The sequence below is a fragment of the Macaca fascicularis genome, chromosome 3 (genome assembly GCF_037993035.2).
Source record: "Macaca fascicularis isolate 582-1 chromosome 3, T2T-MFA8v1.1".
NCBI classification, from domain to species: domain Eukaryota; kingdom Metazoa; phylum Chordata; class Mammalia; order Primates; family Cercopithecidae; genus Macaca; species Macaca fascicularis.
The window spans coordinates 92,282,549-92,300,425 of NC_088377.1; the positions used below are offsets into that span (position 1 = coordinate 92,282,549).

Consider the following 17,877-nt stretch of genomic DNA (forward strand, 5'->3'; position numbering starts at 1 on the left):
GAAATTTTTGGAAGCATGATGCTAACGCGATGTTTTTTAAATTCCTTCAAATGCATTAGAAAAAAAGCTTGTGTAAGATCCTCTGTAGTATTAAGAGTTATATGATATTTAAAAAAAATTTTAATGCAATTTTCCATTTTTTCTTGCTTTTTATTGGTCATGAACTTTTTCCAATCCGTCTACTATCTATGAGAATATTAAGATTATAATGAAACAGCACAAGAAAACAGTGCTCAGCTTTGACTTCAAAAGTAAACTCCCCAAAACTGCCTAAAAGAGCATAAAGTTTAATAAGTGATGGGTGGAGAATGCCTCAGTTGGGAGATAAAGGATGTGTTTGCCTGGAGGCTGGAGGCCTGTGAGGAATCTTCTGGACTTGGAAGAGAAGAACAGAATTAGTATTCAGAGTCTGCACAGCCTTTGCTCTGTCAGCACCAGGCAGCACTAAGGAACCTTTTGTGAGCCAAGCCAATGGTGCCTATGGGCCATCCTTGCCCTTCAGGTGAGCGCCCACTGCAGGTGTCTGCATTGCCCATTGACTGTGTAGCAGGAGAGTCCCCTGCTGCCCTAAGATGGTCAACTTGTCTAAATTACTCCAGTAAGCAACCAACCCATATGCCCAGGATACTTCCAAGCCCCCCAGATAGAGAATGCTTTTAAGATACTTAAGGAAACAGTGGAGATATGGAAAGTTTTGGGTGGTATTGTTTAGATCTATCTCAAAAACCCTTCACCTGCCCCACCACCAGCCCCCAGAAGAGGGAGCGGTGAAGCCTTTGGCCCTGACAAAGGAATCATAATAACCATGAAAGAGCACAGACTTTCTTTTATCCCGCTGTGTCTGTTTTCCTACTATTCTGCTGTGAATTTACTCTAAAAAAAATTGCTAATGGAATTGAAGTGCGCATGAGTGGCAGAATATTTAATATCAGAGAGGACATATAACTTGGTAGAAGCACATTATTTAATATTTAAAAATACACATCATGAATCCAGGATCATCGTATTCTTAGGTTTCCAGCTTTGAGCGAACTACTCATATAAGCCTGTGTTTTCTTATTTGTGAAAGGAAAATAATGCTGTCCTCAACCTTATGAGACTTAAAGGGGATGTTACACCCACACACCCATATATAGAGCCACACAGTAGACCTGGTCACATCGTGCTCATCTGTTATCAATATGCTCATCTGAATTTGTTGAGCACATATTATCTTCAGCTGCTGTGAACTGCCTGTAATGGAGATAAAATTCTAAGATATCAACAAGCAGAGGGATGCCTTAGTGTTCCTGGATCCCCAGTATTCACATGTCTGAGGGCTGCTTTCCCTCGTAGGAGGAGTGCACTAAGGAGAAGGTACTAATGGACTACTGATTTCGTATCCATTCTGTGCTATTTTAAGAGTGTGCACAAGATATTCTATGGCCCTGGAAATCTATTTGGAACTCCAGCCAATAACTATGTCACCTTGGTCTCAAGTTTTGAGTGAGTTGGGAAATGAGAGATTTTGTACAAAATGTTTCATTTTATGAAGATTTGCTTTTGAATATGTTATTCTATGTGTAATAGGTACATAGTAAATCAGAAGGTAGAAATGCAAATACCCTGTTTTGTCCTTGAGAATCTTACAATACAGAGGGAGAAACTTATTCGGTACTTTCTAAACATTCAAAACAATCATAAGGCAAGGAGATTTAGTTTTTTTCAGTGTTCGGTTCTTCTGGACACACATCCTAAATCAAAACTGTCATTTTTAAAAAGACAAAACTTACAAATATCCTTTCCTGAGTACATTTTCAATGAGGTTGCAATAAAAGGTTAAAAAAAAAAAATGTATACAGAAGAGCAGACTATCCAGGGCAGAAGAAACAGATCTCAGGCCTCTACCTATAACTTCTTCATCACATGGTCAGTAAAAACCACAGCTTTGAGGGAAGAGGCAAAGAGGAAGAACGCTCTAATTTTACCAGAGCTAAAACCATAAAAGTGTCGTCTTCTGAGGAAAAAGAGAGAGAGAGAGTAGAGAGGAGACAGAGAGAGAGAGAGAGAGAGAGAGAGAGAGAGAGAGAGAGAGAGAAAGGAAGGAAGGAAGGGGGAAAGGCTGGCATTCTTTTACTTGCTAATTTGTAAGTGCAATTAAGGTTAAAGTCATACTTCCCTTCACAAGAAAACATGACCCAAAGCTGAATGAGCAAGAAAGCTTTGTTTGTAAAGAACTTTTCAAGATGCTGTTTTTCTCCTGGAAAATGTGGTTTATCTAATTGATGGCTGAGGAAAACCATCTTTTTAAACTTCCCACTCAGTGACTCACTCTGGGGTGTGTCTGCCTTGTAGCATCCTGTGAGATCCAGTAATCTAAATTGGCATGACCCAGGCAGCCCCAACCTCATGCGTCAAGCCGAGCTACCGGCGCTGGGAAACCAGAGAGAGCCCGGTTTTCTAAACAGAGTGGTTAACAAAATTGCATGTTATGAAATGGGGTTTCATCCTTTAAAGGATCATTACCTATTTTTAAAAAGAACCTGTCGAATAATTCCTATCACCCCCAGCTGTCTACAGTTGCCAGGTAATTATCCCAACGGAAGGGCAAGTATTATTTCCTTAGGGTTTCTTCATGTTTACCTTGAAGAGAATTTCCATGCTGCCAACAGTTGCATTGAATGGAGGCGAAATGGAGAATTTGGACATGTTCTTCTCCAAACTTAACTTGAGACGCCGACAAAGCATTATGAATTCTGAACCAGACAGCCAATGGGACATCAAAATCTGGGGAAATAAATGCAAAACTAGTCTGAAAGTCTTAGCTATTATACAGTCTTGCCCAGTACAGCAACTGATCCATTTTTGACAGCTAAAAATTTTTAATCACCAGAGTGTTGTAGCTGATGTGTATGAAAGTACAATGTGCATGGTGGACCTTAGAAAAGAACAAAATAAGGGCATTAAGTCTTCCAAAAGAAGAGATGTGTGTGCATAGGTGGCTTAGGGGAGTTATCGGTGGAGGGTGTCCAGGTTCTTGGCTTTTTGAAGAAAGAATTGGACAAAACACACAAACAAAGTAAGGAAATAATAAAGCAACAAAAGCAGAGATTTATTGTAAATGAAACCATACTCCACAGGGTGGTAGCAGGCCCGAGCAAGTGACTCAAGAGCCCAGTTAAATAATTTTCTGGTGTTTAAATACCCTCTAGAGGATTCCCATTGGTTACTTGGTGTATGCCGTATGTAAATGAAGAGGATGAAGTAAGGTTACAAAGTTATTTACTTAGTGTACACCCAATGCAAATGAAGAAGATGAAGTGAGATATGCAAATGAAGAAGATGAAGTGAGGTTACAATATTATTAGTTGGTGTACACCCTATGCAATGAAGAGGATGTTTGCTGCCATAGCTGAAGTAGAGTTACAAAGTTATTTACCTGGGCTTAGAAAGTTTAATTTAATTCCATTTAATTAGTTCTCGGAAGACATTAGGTTCACCGCCTCCAGACCCCTATTTCCTGTCTCAGGGGTTTCTGGAGGAGAACAGAGAAGATAAGGGGTTAGAAATAATGTTAAGGCATTTTTTTCTGAAAAAAAGTAGTCTACCTTCTTTATTATCTTTATTATCTGGGTATATCATATGAGAATGTGGCAAGCTAGTACTTTGGATTCTTTGAAATTTATCTAGCTAAACTTCCAGGGTTAATTATTTGGAATAAGATGTAGAGGCTGCCAAGTGAGACAACAAAATGTAAGTGTTACATTGGACTGGAGAGCCTTTGCTCCAATCCTCAGGGATTAATGAATGAGGTAAGGAAGGGTCTTGGAGAGAATAAATTCAACACCAGATAAATTATACCAGATAGTTTAAGTTTTATTTGAGCTGCTTAAGTCTGTATGGGATTTCCTTTTGGGGAGGTGGCAATGTATAGGGATTGTCTTTAACTTCTCTCCCCTCTCTTACATGATTAGCACTAAGATGAAAATGTAGTAGATATTGGGTAACACAAAGTTAGAGAAGGAAATGAGTTGAAAAAAAAATAGCATTTCTATGTTAGATAAAAGAGGTGTGACAAGAAAAGATCTCAGTGTTGGAATGGGTTAAATAGTATGATCACAACCTGAGAATTCTAGGAACCTTATTATAATGTGCAAATGATGAGCCTCTAGCCACTTCAGGCAGCATTTTCAGCACATTAGGGTGTTTAAAGCAATCACCACATTATAGGCCTAGGAGGATTCTCCAGAGATTTAGGCTTGAGAAAACATATGTTTTTTGGTTTTTTGGTGTTTTCCTGACTTCTCATTAGCAACAGTGTAATTTTCGCTGCTCTTCCATCCAATAAACATCACAATTATATCCCCAGATCACAATGATCAGCTCTGGTGACAGATGTGGAAACTCATGGTCACCATGAGAGACTGTGAAGTCTGTCTCAGTCATAGTTGGCTGCTGGAGATGAAGAGAAAGGACTGGCAAAGGATTCTATCGTGGATACAGATAGAAGTCCTTTAGGACTGTGAATGTCTAGTGAGTCCTTTATACTAGCTTTTGAACCTCCTTCTTAATATTTCCAAAAAGCATTATCTGTTTTTTTCTGAAAGCATGACATGCATACTACTGGTAGTAGGCAAGATGATTTTATGTGGTACATGATCACACTAAAAATAGAATAAGGATGAGTTTAGAGAGAGAATTCAGATAGGGAAATAGTAGGTGATAACAATACCAATGGTACTATGGATATGATAAGAATCACACAATTTTGGGGCGAATAGCTGAAATCTGTCCTGTGCTATACTTTTTGTTAGGTGTGTCTCATAGTTGTATAGATGGCAATCTCTAGACTCAAAATTATGAACTCCTAAGAAACTGGAAAATGAGCAAAGCTGGAAACTTGAACTTGATCATACATGCTTTCCCTGCAGACTGACAGAATTACGTTTCTTATGGAGAACCACAAGTCCTTAGTAACTAATCACATATCATGAGATTCTTATTAGAAAGGGATAGTGGGTTGGGGGAATGTCTACTTTCGCAAACTGAGCTGGACAAACTTCATAAACCAGTGATGGTAGATATTATTCAGTTCCAAGTTCAATTTTATTATCCCTGGATTATTGTTGATTTTGTTTAAAAGTGTGTTGTACTAGCAGAACTGCATTTGCACATGTGTTTCCAACCCACCTGGATATGATCACATGTGTTTCGATGGAATCATACAGATACAAGAGTAAAGTTAATCAATCAGCAAACACAAATCAAAGTCCATCTTTCCCATTTCCCAAAAATGAGAAATGTTTTCAGCAATTTCAAGCCTGATGAAATGAGATTGGATGGGGGGAAAGGAGACAAAGAGAGAATAATTTATTCTACCAATATATGCCATGAGAGAAAAAATATAATTTCTATCAAGTAATTAGGGAGTTACGAAGTTGTCCACTGACTTAGACACAAGCATTTCCTCACCAGAACTGTTCTACCACTCTCTCTCATCCCAATCCAGTCAGAACTTGTTTAGTGAGAAGGTACCTCCCTGAAAATTGTTGATGTATTGATGATGACTGTGGTGTGGCTAGTGCAAATTCACTGATCTCAGATAGTCTCTATGAGTAGGTTTTAAGTAGGGATGAGAGACAGGAAGAGCTGAGTAGCTGAAGCATTAGAAAACAGAACACAGCTTTCCTCATGTCAGCCACAGGATCTGATCATGATGGTCTTGGATTATATTATGATGTTTCTTGGACTGTAGAGAAGTGAAAAATTACATTGCTGCTAATGAGTAGTCAGAAAAAACACTGAGGAATCAAGGAACCTTAGTTTTCTCAGGTTCAAATCTCTGGAGGTTTCTCCTGTCTAGGTGATGATCATGATAACCACCCTAAAAGACAGAATGATGAAACACGCAGAGAATATCACAGCAATGTTGTGAAACAGAAAGATTTATAGACTCTTAGCTGTGTCTGAAAGACTGTCAGATAGTAGGGTTTGAGCTACAAGATTTGAAAAACCTGTTGCCCAGTTGTAGACGTGAAGAGGAGATTCACGTTGACCTTGGTTTACCTCTCACATGTAAAAAGCTTGGAAGTCATCACTCCTATCCTAAAAACAAGAAATAAATCTGAGAAGACTAAAAAATCAATGACTTTTGTTAGAATCATCAGAGACTTGATCTCACAAGACAGACCACCACCTTGAAATCTTAAGAGACGGACAAATACAAGTAACTGCAGCTAAAACTTTTGTACCAGAAACAAAAGCTCTTGAGATGTATACTGATAAGAATGGTTAAATGTGAATTTTAATAAATTCTTTGAGATTGAGTGTAGATTAGCTTGAGAGTAAAAATCCTGCTAGGCCAGTCTTATTTTTCCCTACACTTCGCTGAGTTTTAACTTCAGGATCCCCAGTGGTTTCTCACAATGAAGCCTGGAGAAGAAGAAACATCAGATGATCATACTAATAGTTTCACAAAAAGCATTTGACAAAATCTAATACCCATTCATGGTTTAAAAAAATAAAAACCTCTCATCAAACTAAGAACAGAGGGAAACTTTCTTAACCTGTTAAAGAACATCTATGAAAAACCTATAGCTAACATCATACCAAATGGAGAGAAAAAGACACTTTCCTCCTAGTTGTAAAGAAAGCAAAGATATTCTCCCTTACCACTTCTATTCAATATTGTACTGCAAGTCCTAGGTAGTGTGACAAGATTTGTAAAAAGAAAACAAAAGATATAAATATTAAGAAGGAAGAAGCAAAACTGTCTTTTTCCACAAATAATAAATTTTAAAAATAAATAAAATTGTAAAAATAAAATAGAAAATTAAAAAGTAACAATAAAAAAATAGAAAATGAAACAAAAAATACAAAAAAACATCTTGGAACTAATAGCAGATTATAGCAAGTTTGCAGGATACAAATTAATATATGACAGTCTGCTGTTTTCCTATATACCAGCAATGGAAATGTTGGAATTTTCAAAGAAAAACACAACACCATTTATAATAGCATGAAAATAAAACACTTACATAGACTTTTAAGAAAATATGTACAGAATCTCTATGCAGAAAACTGTAACACTGTAATTTAAAAAAATCAAAGAAGATCTAAACATATAAAAAGATATTCTATGTTCATGGATTGGAAGACTGAATATTTTTTTTTTCTTTGAGATGGAGTCTCACTCTTGTCGCCAGGCTTGAGTGCTATGGTGTGATTTCGGCTCACTGCAACCTCCAGCTCCCTGGTTCAAGAGATTCTCCTGCCTCAGCCTCCAAAGTAGCTGAGATTAAAGGTACGTGCCACCATGCCCAGCTAATTTTTTTATTTTTAGTAGAAACAGGGTTTCACCACGTTGGCCAGGATGGTCTTGATCTCCTGATATCATGATCCACCCACCTCGGCCTCCCAAAGTGCTGGGATTACAGGCGTGAGCCACTGCGCCCAGCCAGAAGACTTAATATTTTTAAGATGTCCATTCTTCTCAACTTAGTCTAGATATTCAATGCAATTATAATCAATATTCCAGCAAGCTATTTTATGGATATTGAAAATCCAATTCTAAAGTTTATATCGAACAGCAAAATACATGGAGTAGTCAATGCAATACTGAAAAACAACAAAGTCAGAGGACTGACAATGCCCAATTTCAAGATTTAATATAAAGGTAAATTAAGACAGCACTGTAATCATGAAAGAATAGACATTAGATTAATGGTACAGCATAAAGAGCACAGAAATAGTCCCATACTGATATAGTCAACTGATTTTTGACAAGAGCAAAGGCAATTCAATAGAGAAAGAATAGTCTTTTCAACAAAAGATACTGAAATAATTCAACATCCATATGCAAAAATAAATAAATCTAGACAGGAATTACACCTTTCACAAAAAATTAACTGAAAATGAATCATTGATCTAAATATAAATCATAATACTGTATAACTTCTGGAAGAAAACATAGGAGAAAATCTGGGAGACCTTGGGTTTGGTGAGTTTTTAAATGCAACACAAAACCACAATCCATGGGGAAAAAAAAAAGTTGTCTTCATTAAAATTTAAGTGTTTTGCTCTGTGAGACGCAATGTTAAGACAATCAAAAGACAAGGCATGAAGTAGAAGGAAATATATACAAAACACTTATCTGATGAATAATTTGTTTGTAAAACATATAAACAATTCTTGAAACTCAACAAAGAAAATAAGCAACCTAATTAAGAAATAGGCTAAAAATCTGAACAGAAACCTTACCAAAGAAGACATTTAGAGGGCAGACAAACATGTGAAAAGATGCTCAACATTATATGTCATTAGAAAATTGCAAATTAAACAATAATGGAATGCCACTACACACCCATTAGAATGGCTAAAATAGAAACAATAAAACTGGCAATACCAACTACTGGCAAAGATGGAGAGCAAAAGGAACTCTCATTCATTGCTATTAGAAATGGAAAATAACACTGAAACCTCAGAAGACAGGTTAGCAGTTTCTTACAATGCTAAAGACAATGTTACAATCCAGTCCCACAATTATGCTCCTAGGTAATTAAACAATTGAGTTAAAAACTTTTGTCTGTACAAAACCCTGCGTGCTTATGTTTACAGCAACCTTATTCATAATCACCAAAAACTGAAAGATGGTCTTCAATAGCTGAATGAATAAACAAACTGTGGCATATCCATACAATGAAATACTACTATTCAGCAATTAAAAAGTAAGCTATCAAGCCGCAAAAACAAAACAAAACAAAACAACAACAACAACAACAACAAAATATAAAAACCTTAAATGTAGCCAGGTGTGGTGGTGCGCACCTATAATCCCAGCTACTGTAGAGATTGAGGCATGAGAATGGCTTAAACTTGGGAGGTAGAAGTTGCAGTGAGTCTATATTGCACCACTGCACTTCACCCTGGGCGACAGAGTGAGACTCTGTCTCAAAAAAACAACAAGAAGAAACAACAAGAACAACAACAACAAAAAACCCCAAACAACAACAATAAAAAAAACCTTAAATGCATATTGCTAAGTGAAAGAAGCCAGTCCTAAAAGATTGCATACTCTAGGGGTTCCTCCCCAGACTGTGCACCTCCCATATCTGATCTAGAAGCCCCAGAGTCCCACCTTTTCCCCACCCCACCAGGGCTTGTCTGTGGGCTGTGATGGGGTTTGAGGAGTGGTGGGGACTGCTGAGGCAGGTGTCAGAGGGCAGCCTGGTGCTCCTTATTCTAGGAATGAGTTGGGGCTGGGTGGCAGTGGCTGCACCAGTCAGCTGCTATCATCCATATCACAGCCCTCTCCCCCCGTGGTGGGGAGGGAATGGTCAGGCTGGCTGCTGCCATTTCGTCCCTAAAAAAAAGAAAAGAAAGAAAAACGAAAAGCCTGTGTATATTGTATGATCCAATTACAGGGCATTCTGGAAAAGGCAAAACTATAGAGGCAGTAAAATGACCAGTAGTTGCGAAAGGTTCCAGGATAGGATGAAACACAGATGATTTGGGGGGATTTTATGTATGATATTACAATGGTGGACATAAAACCTTACACATTTTTCAATATCCTTGGAACTTTATAACCCAAAGAGTGAACACTAATATCTGCAATATTTTAAAAACAATTTAGGACCTTGGGGATCTCAGAAAGGAATACAGACTGTGACAAGAGCATCTAACTGTAATGCAAATGATGAAACAACTTCCCTGCAGGGTACAAGGGAAGAGGTGCTGACCTAAACGAGTAGAAATAAGTGGATTCTAAGGCTAAAGGCAAAAGAAACTGCACATAAAAGCTATATAAGTGGGAGCTAAACCATAAGAACACATGGACACATAGAGGGGACCAACAGACACTGGGGCCTACTTAAGGGTGAAGAGTGAGAAGAGGGAGAGGATCAGAAAAATTACGTATCAGTTACTATGCTTATTACCTGGGTGATGAAATAATCTGTATGCCCAACTCCTGAGACACAGTTTGCCTCAATAACAAACTTGCTTATGTACTCCTCAACCTAATAGCTTTTTTTAAATGAAGAAGTAAAAAGGCTCTACAAGACAGTTAATCACTTCACTTGTAGGAAAAGTCACAGTGTTAAATATTTTATGGCAACTGAGAAGAATGCAGGGTAGGTATTTTTGTGCTCACTAGAGAAATAGAAATCTTTTGAAATTTTCACACATTTTTTTGCATTCTATTTGATATATTAAATTAATATAAAATTAAAAAAAAATGTTTTCAAGGTTGAGGGGGACAGATTTGACCAAAACCCAGTGTTAGCTGATATCCTGGGCTTTCCCATTGTTCACATTTTGGAAGTTCCTTTTGCCCAGTAACTGTTTTTCATTCCCTGTATCTTTCTTGTTCTTAGTTCATTCACCCATCTTGGTGCATTTTATTGTCCAGTTACTTTCTAATAAAAACTGCATAAAAGGCAAATGTTCCAAAATATGCATGTTTCCAAATATTATTACTCTGCACTCACTCTTGATTGGTCCAATGGCTGTGTATAGAATTCAAAGTTGGAGATGATTAGTTGTTAAAATTTTGCAAACATTCATTCCTTGTTTTCTTATTTCCAAGGTTGCTGTAAAGAAGTTCAAAGTCTACATCCTTTGTATTTGACCTCTTTTATCTCAGTAGAAGATTTCGGGATATATTTAATCCATTACTGGTTGTGGAGTCATATTTTCATTATCATAACAGACAATTGGTGAGCCCTTTTAACCTGTAAAGTCATGTCATTCAATTATGGGAAAATGTATAATTGCTTTGACAATTTGATCTCCCTGTCTCTTTTGTCCATTTTTTCTTCTGTAACTCTCATTTTTCAGATGTTGGACTTCATGGGTTGCTCTCATAATCTTAAGTTTCTTCTATTTTTGTTCCTTTTTTTGTTGTGCATGCTGAGATATTTTCTCAGCTTCATCTTCCAATCTTCTACATATAGAAAAGAATGCACAAATATATATATATATATAGCCAACTAGTATACATAAATTAATGTATGGGTGTATATGTATATATGCAAAATTTTCTTCCCGGCTGTATTCACTTTGTTTCTCTCCCTTAATCTGTTTCTCCCCTTCTCTGTTTTCTCTTCTTTCTCTTCTTTCTTCACTATCTTTGACTTAACCTTCTTTTGGTTTTCCTTACTCTAATTCCATGACTCTTTCTCTTTTAAATTTTTAAAAAATTGACATATCACAGCTGTATACATTCATGTAATATGTGTATAAGGTGAAATGATAAAATGAAGTTAACATATTCATCATTTCATTTACTTAACTCTTTGGGTTGAGAAGTTTGAAATTTAGCATATTATTTATTTTGAAATTTACCATCTTACTTATTTTGACATAAAGAATACATTGTTATTGACTACAGTCACCCAACTGTGCAATAGATTTAAGAATTTACTCCTCCTTTCTGACTGAAACTTTGTTAACTTTGACCAACAACTCCTCATTTTTCTCCCTTTTTTTCTCCCTGAGCCTCTGGTAATCACTATTCTACTCTCCACTTCTATGATTTTTTTAGATTTCCCCATATAGTGTAATTGTGCAGTATTTGTCTTCTTGTGCCTGGATTATTTCACTTAACATAAGTGAATATGTCTTCCAGGTTGGTCCATATTGTTGCAAATGACAGGAGTTCTTTCTTTTTGCAGGCCAAATAATATTACATTGTGTGTATATACCTCATTTTCTTTATCCATCTGTCGTTTGATGGACACTTGGGTTGCTTCTATTTCTTGCTTATTGTAGATAATTCTGCATTTTCTACAAAAATGACAAGAACACACAATAGGGAAAGGACAATTTTAAAAACTAAGTTGTGCTGGGGAAATTGGATATGCACACGTAGAGGAATCAAATTGGATCCTGATCTCAGATCATAGAAAAAATTAACTAGAAATGGTTTAGATATTTAAACATAATACCTGAAACTGAAGAACTGCTAGAAGAAAACATAGGGGGGAAGGTCCATGACATTGGTCTAAGCAATGATTTTTTAGACATGACCCTGAAAGCACAGGCAGCAAAAGCAAAAATAGACAAATGAGATAGGATGAAACTTAGAAGCCTCTGTACAGAAAAACAAAAACAAACAAAAAATGATTAACCGAGAAAATATTTTCAAACCATGCATTTGATGAGGAACTAATATCCAAAATATATAAAGAACACAAACAACACAACAGCAAGAAAACAAATAATCCAACTTAAAAATGGGCAAAGGACTTGAACAGACATTTCTAAAATAAAGAAATAAAAATGAACAATGGGTTCATAAAAAAATGTTCAGCATCACTAACCATTAGGGAAATGCAAATTAAAACCACATGAGATATCCCCTCAGACCTGTTAGAACAGCTTTTATCATAAAGATGAAAGATAAATGTTGGCGAGGATGTGAGTAAAGGAAACCCTTGTACACAGTTGGTAGGAATGTAAACTGGTACAACAACCATGGAATATGGTAGAGTTTCCTCAAAAAAACTGAAAATAGAACTTCCATAGGAGCCAGCAATTTCACTTCTGGGTGTACATCCACAGGAATTGAAATCAGTAAGTCTAAGGTATATCTGCACTCCATGCCGCTCCCTTCTAGTACTTTATTTCAATCTCTCTCCTTGCTTTCTACCTGGTTTACCCTCTGTTTTTGTCCTTATTCATTTTTCTCTTTTTGTTTTTTTCCACTATTTATTTTCTCCTTTTGTTTCCCTCTCTCTTTTTCTCTCACCACTGTTTATTTTCCTCTTCTTGTTTCTAATCTCTGTTCCTCCCCGACATCTGTTTCTGTCTTTATTTCTCCACTTTACTTGATATCCTCCTTCTCTTCTCTTAGCTTTACTCTCATTACCACTCACCACGCTCTCCCTTCTTTCTCTCCATCTGCCCCTTCACTCTCTCCACCCCTTTGTTTTCTCCCTTTCTCTCTTCCTTGTTTCACCATATCTTCCTGACTCTCATTTCCATAATTCTCCCTCTCTCATCTCTATTTTCAATCCACTATCCTTATTCACATTTTCTATGTTGCTCTTTGTATCACATTTTTATTTCAAAAATGTCTTACTGATCTTCTGATTTTCTCTTAAATACATAAAGCATCTATGTCTTGTTTCATGGATTCAGGATATTCTTACCTTTAAGGTTATTATTTTATTTGCCATTGTTTCTTCATGGGCATCTTGTTTTGCCTATGCCCTCTATATTAATTTTTCCTGTTTCCTCATTGGTTTTCAGCTCTGTTTTTCATATTAGTATTTTCCGATCCTACTTGACAGTCTGTACCTGCTGATTTTTTTTCTTTTTTCTTTCTTTGGAGGCTGGGTGTCACTCTGTCATTCAGGCTGGGGTGCAGTGGTACGATCTTGGCTCACTGCAAACTCTGCCTGCTGAATTCAAGCTGTCCTCCCACCCCAGCCTCCCGAGCAGCTGTGACCACAGGTGCAGACCACTGTGCCTATATAATTTTTGTATTTTTTGTAGGGATAGGGTTTCACTATGTGTCCCAGGCTGGTCTCAAACTCCTGAGCTCAGGCAACCCACCTGCCTTGGCTTCTCAAAGTGCTGGGAATACAGACATGAGCCACCACACCAGCCTGTAACTGCCAATTTCTACTTAAGAGTTGCACTAAAAAACTGTTTGAAAGCTAAATGTGCAAGGATAGGACTTGTTAATTAGTGGTTATCGCTGTAGGGTAACTGAGCAAGATCTGATCAGTATTTTGGGAGCCTACAATGTGGGTATCTATGGGCATTTTTCTTCTAGCCAGTCAAAAAGGAATCTTCTTCAAAAAAAAAAATTCTTCAGTCTTCTGTGTACAGTATAGAAACCTAGATAATAGATTCTGGCACCTACAAAGAAGAGAACCTGCAAGTTTTACCATTTGTCAGATTGACTTTAATTTAAAGCTCCTTTTTTCCATGTAGAAGTTCACTTTTCTTTCAGCTCTGGCTGGTGTCCACAGGTGCAAAACTATCTAGTTCATTCTTTTCAATGAATAAATATCCAACCTTCTTCTAGGTTAAAAGATGCTCTTTTAGCCTGGTTCTCCTAAAATAAAAGCCTGAGACTGAGACATAAATATATGGTTCATGGAGAAAAAGTAAGTGTTAGGGGAATTAGGCAGATAAGTTGGGAGAATAATAAGCAATAATGAAAATATAAATTTGATGATTAATAACAAAAAAGACTCCCAATACACCAATGTTAGAGTTAGTGTTGAAGTCTTTAATGTTCATATAAAAATGCCAGTGTTTAAAATGTTGCAGAATATAAAAATATGGAAGTTAGTTAGAATGACAATCATTAAAAACATCAGGACACAACAGGTGCTGGAAAGGATGTGGAGAAATAGGGACACTTTCACACTGTTGGTAGGACTGTAAACTAGTTAAACCATTGTGGAAAACAGTGTGGCGATTCCTCAAGGATCTAGAACTAGAAATACCATTTGACCCAGCCATCTTATTACTGCGGATATACTCAAAGGATTATAAGTCATGCTGCTATAAAGACACATGCACATGTATGTTTATTGTGGCACTATTTGCAATAGCAAAGACCTGGAATCAACCCAAATGTCCATCAGTGACAGACTGGATTAAGAAAATGTGGCACATATACACCATGGAATACTATGCAGCCATAAAAAAGGATGAGTTCGTGTCCTTTGTAGGGATATGGATGCAGCTGGAAACCATCATTCTCAGCAAACTATCGCAAGAACAGAAAACCAAACACCGCATGTTCTCACTCATAGGTGGGAACTGAACAATGAGATCACTTGGACTCAGGAAGGGGAACATCACACACTGGGGCCTATCATGGGGAGCGGAGAGGGGGGAAAGATTGCACTGGGAGTTATACCTGATGTAAATGACGAGTTAGTGGGTGCAGCACACCAACATGGCACATGTATATATATGGAACAAACCTGCACGTTGTGCACATGTACCCTAGAATTTAAAGTATAATTTAAAAAAAAGAATAAATCTATGATTTGTGAAGCACTGAAAAAAATATGGAAGTTTTCTTCTTACTTTATAAAGCTAGTACAAAGGACAGAAAAGAGACTGCATATTAAAAGAATGAAACAATGACCATGTAAAGATTTTCCTAGAATACAAGAATGGTTTAAGATTTGAAAATTAATAGAATGTGTCAGTCAATCAAGATCTTCAAAAGGCTTTTGACAAAACATCCATTCCTTTTATAAACTTCATAGTCTAAGAATGAAGAGCTCTTTCCTTGATAATAAACATTCTTAAGTCAACATTCTGTATAAACCTTAACAATAAAACATTGAAGGTATTGCCATTGAAGTTAGAAAAAAGATATGAATGTAGGCCATGACTACAGCTTAATTTTGGTCTGGAAATTTAAAAGAACTCGTGGGTTCTTTATCACTGTGAAGGTGGTATTAAAAGGTACGCATCTACAAGTGCCAACTCCTCTGATCATGTAATTACTTTCTTTCTGAGAGGCTCTATTTTCATTGAAGCCAATTCTATGACCTCTCCAGAGCTTTCTAAAAGTACAGAGGAAAAGAGTGAGGGAATGCACAAGCCACTTAGGAATTTAGCAAAAGATAGTTTACGGAGTAAAGGTCTTTATGTGCTGAGTCTGAGAGCCAACCATAGCAATTCCATGGTGTTTGGATGATTGTAAGCCTTACACACACATTCCAGACACTCCCCAGGCCCTATTGCAAGCACAATTAAAAGCATCCTTATGTGATAGAAGAACATTCCTCATTGCAATTGTGACTAGTTGTGGAGAGTTGTCATGGGTGCATTAAAACAAAAAGGATTTTTGAAGGTAGAAAGGGAAATCCCAGTTCCTCTTTTGATGGATTTAAATATAAGCTGTAAGCCAAATGCAAACAAGACTTGAAAACCACTATGAGAGATAGGCAGATCACAAGATCTTTGAATTAAGAGCTCTGGACTCAAGATTATCTATTTGCTGTCTAATGTTGGATAAGTGAATTACATGTCTTCTTGGACTAGTTGTCAGACAGGTGAACATCTGGTTCACAGTATTAAATAGGAAAAAAGTTTCTCCAACTGAAATATTAATTCTAGTATTTTTGAGAAACATTTATTTGATTGATTTTTTCCTTTGTCACCACAAGTGTAACAGAGATTTCAGGAATCTGGTAGGCTTGAGTCAGAGCTGGGACTGCTGAGGTTGCAAAATCTTATTGTGTAAGGTTACAGGTTCTACCCACCTGTGGACCAGGTTCTACATATTGAGGAAGACAGTCTTTGGGTTCAGCAGGAAATCAAAGAGCATAATGTAAAGATTCTGAATAGGTGAAGCCAATGATACCACAGATGGGGCCCATGCTAGATTCTGTCCATAAGTTGCAATAATTCCTAGAAGAAGAATGATGATGATGAAATAACTACCAACATTTATTAGTGTGCTACATAAGAACGATTAGTTTCAGGATTCAGTCCCTTCAACTCTGAACTTCATGGCCTGAACCCTTGTTAGATTCATACCCTCCAGTGAAATTGGAAGAGTAGAGGCAGAGCACACATCATATAGGTATGACATTGGTAGATCTCTTCATAGGGAAAACTAAACAAGCATGAAGCATGGAAATAGCTCCAGTTAAGCACATTGAAAAGATGTTGTTTTAAATGAGCTTATCTCCATACATCAGCATATTAATTTTTGTTATGCTATCCTAGCAACTGTGTCAACCCCATTTCCAAACTGTAACCACAGTAACGTGTTTAGGTACGTAAGCTGATGTTCAAAATGTGAAATATGACACGTCAACTTAAGAAACATTTTTATAGATCAGGTTTAGTTAGTACTGTCTTGGTTGATACATTGAATTTTTGAGGCTTTTTCTGCTTCGGTAACAATTTCTATTTAATCACCATTAGAATCTTTGATCAAAGTACAGTGCATCTGGTCTTTTAGTAATACAGAGTAGGAAATGATTATTCGACACTTAACTGTAGAGACTGGCTGGGGCAAGCAGTATGAAATTACTCCAAGACATAAAGCAGTTTCACTGTGAAGATCATGTCAGGTAAGCAAACTGCTAACATCAATTAAGTTGGAATATAATAGAAAATGTAGACCTTTGGATAGTTTTGTTAGAATTATAATCTGGGAACATATTTGCACCAAATCTAAAATTTCTACACATTACTTCATTTATTTTGTTCTATAGCGACATAAATTTTATTTCATCTTGCTTACGTTTTAAAAAATTAATAAATTTAGTAATGCAGTCTTCACTGCTTGTAAATGTTATTTTCTACTGTTCTGATAAAGTAAGTGAAATCACTCTTTCATCTTCAGCTTTAACCTTTCTTGAAAAGATATTTTATTTTTACTTCAAAATGCATCCTCAGCATATATTCTTTTTCTTTTTTCTTAACCTAGCTCTTTCACTCTGTACTAAATGTTGCAATAATTCTCTCATATGATAAAAAATGAGGTACTTTTCTACTTTTGATGGCTGAGAAAGTATTTAAAGATTTATTTTTAATTTAAAATAGCTTTAAAATGGGTAAATTCAAGTGTGAAATCAGTATTATTCAAAACAAGGGCACAACATTGGTGTACAACTATAGGAATAAGGTTTTTATAAGGTAAAGTATTTTTTCATTTTTGGCTCAGATTTTTAAGTAAAAAATATACTTCGTTTATTCATACAAAAACCTGTGCATTGTCCTTTTTTTTTTTTTTTTTTCCCAGAGTCTTGCTCAATTGCCAGGCTAGAGCGCAGTGGTGCAATCTTGGCTCACTGCAACCTCTGCCTCCTGGGTTCAAGCGATTCTTGTGCCACAGCCTCCCAAGTAGCTGGGATTACAGGCACGCGCCACCACACCCAGCTGATTTTTGTATTTTTAGTA

At 36.7% G+C, this 17,877-nt stretch overlaps 1 long non-coding RNA gene across 1 annotated transcript; it reads right to left on the reverse strand.

Moving 5' to 3' along the window:
- Window positions 1-1,693: 1,693 nt before the first annotated feature.
- Window positions 1,694-3,519, reverse strand: LOC141409865 (uncharacterized). Its single transcript, XR_012432531.1, has 2 exons — window positions 3,419-3,519; window positions 1,694-2,766 (listed from the first exon to the last, which is right to left on the reverse strand). It is a non-coding gene; the product is annotated as an uncharacterized lncRNA (long non-coding RNA).
- Window positions 3,520-17,877: the final 14,358 nt, after the last annotated feature.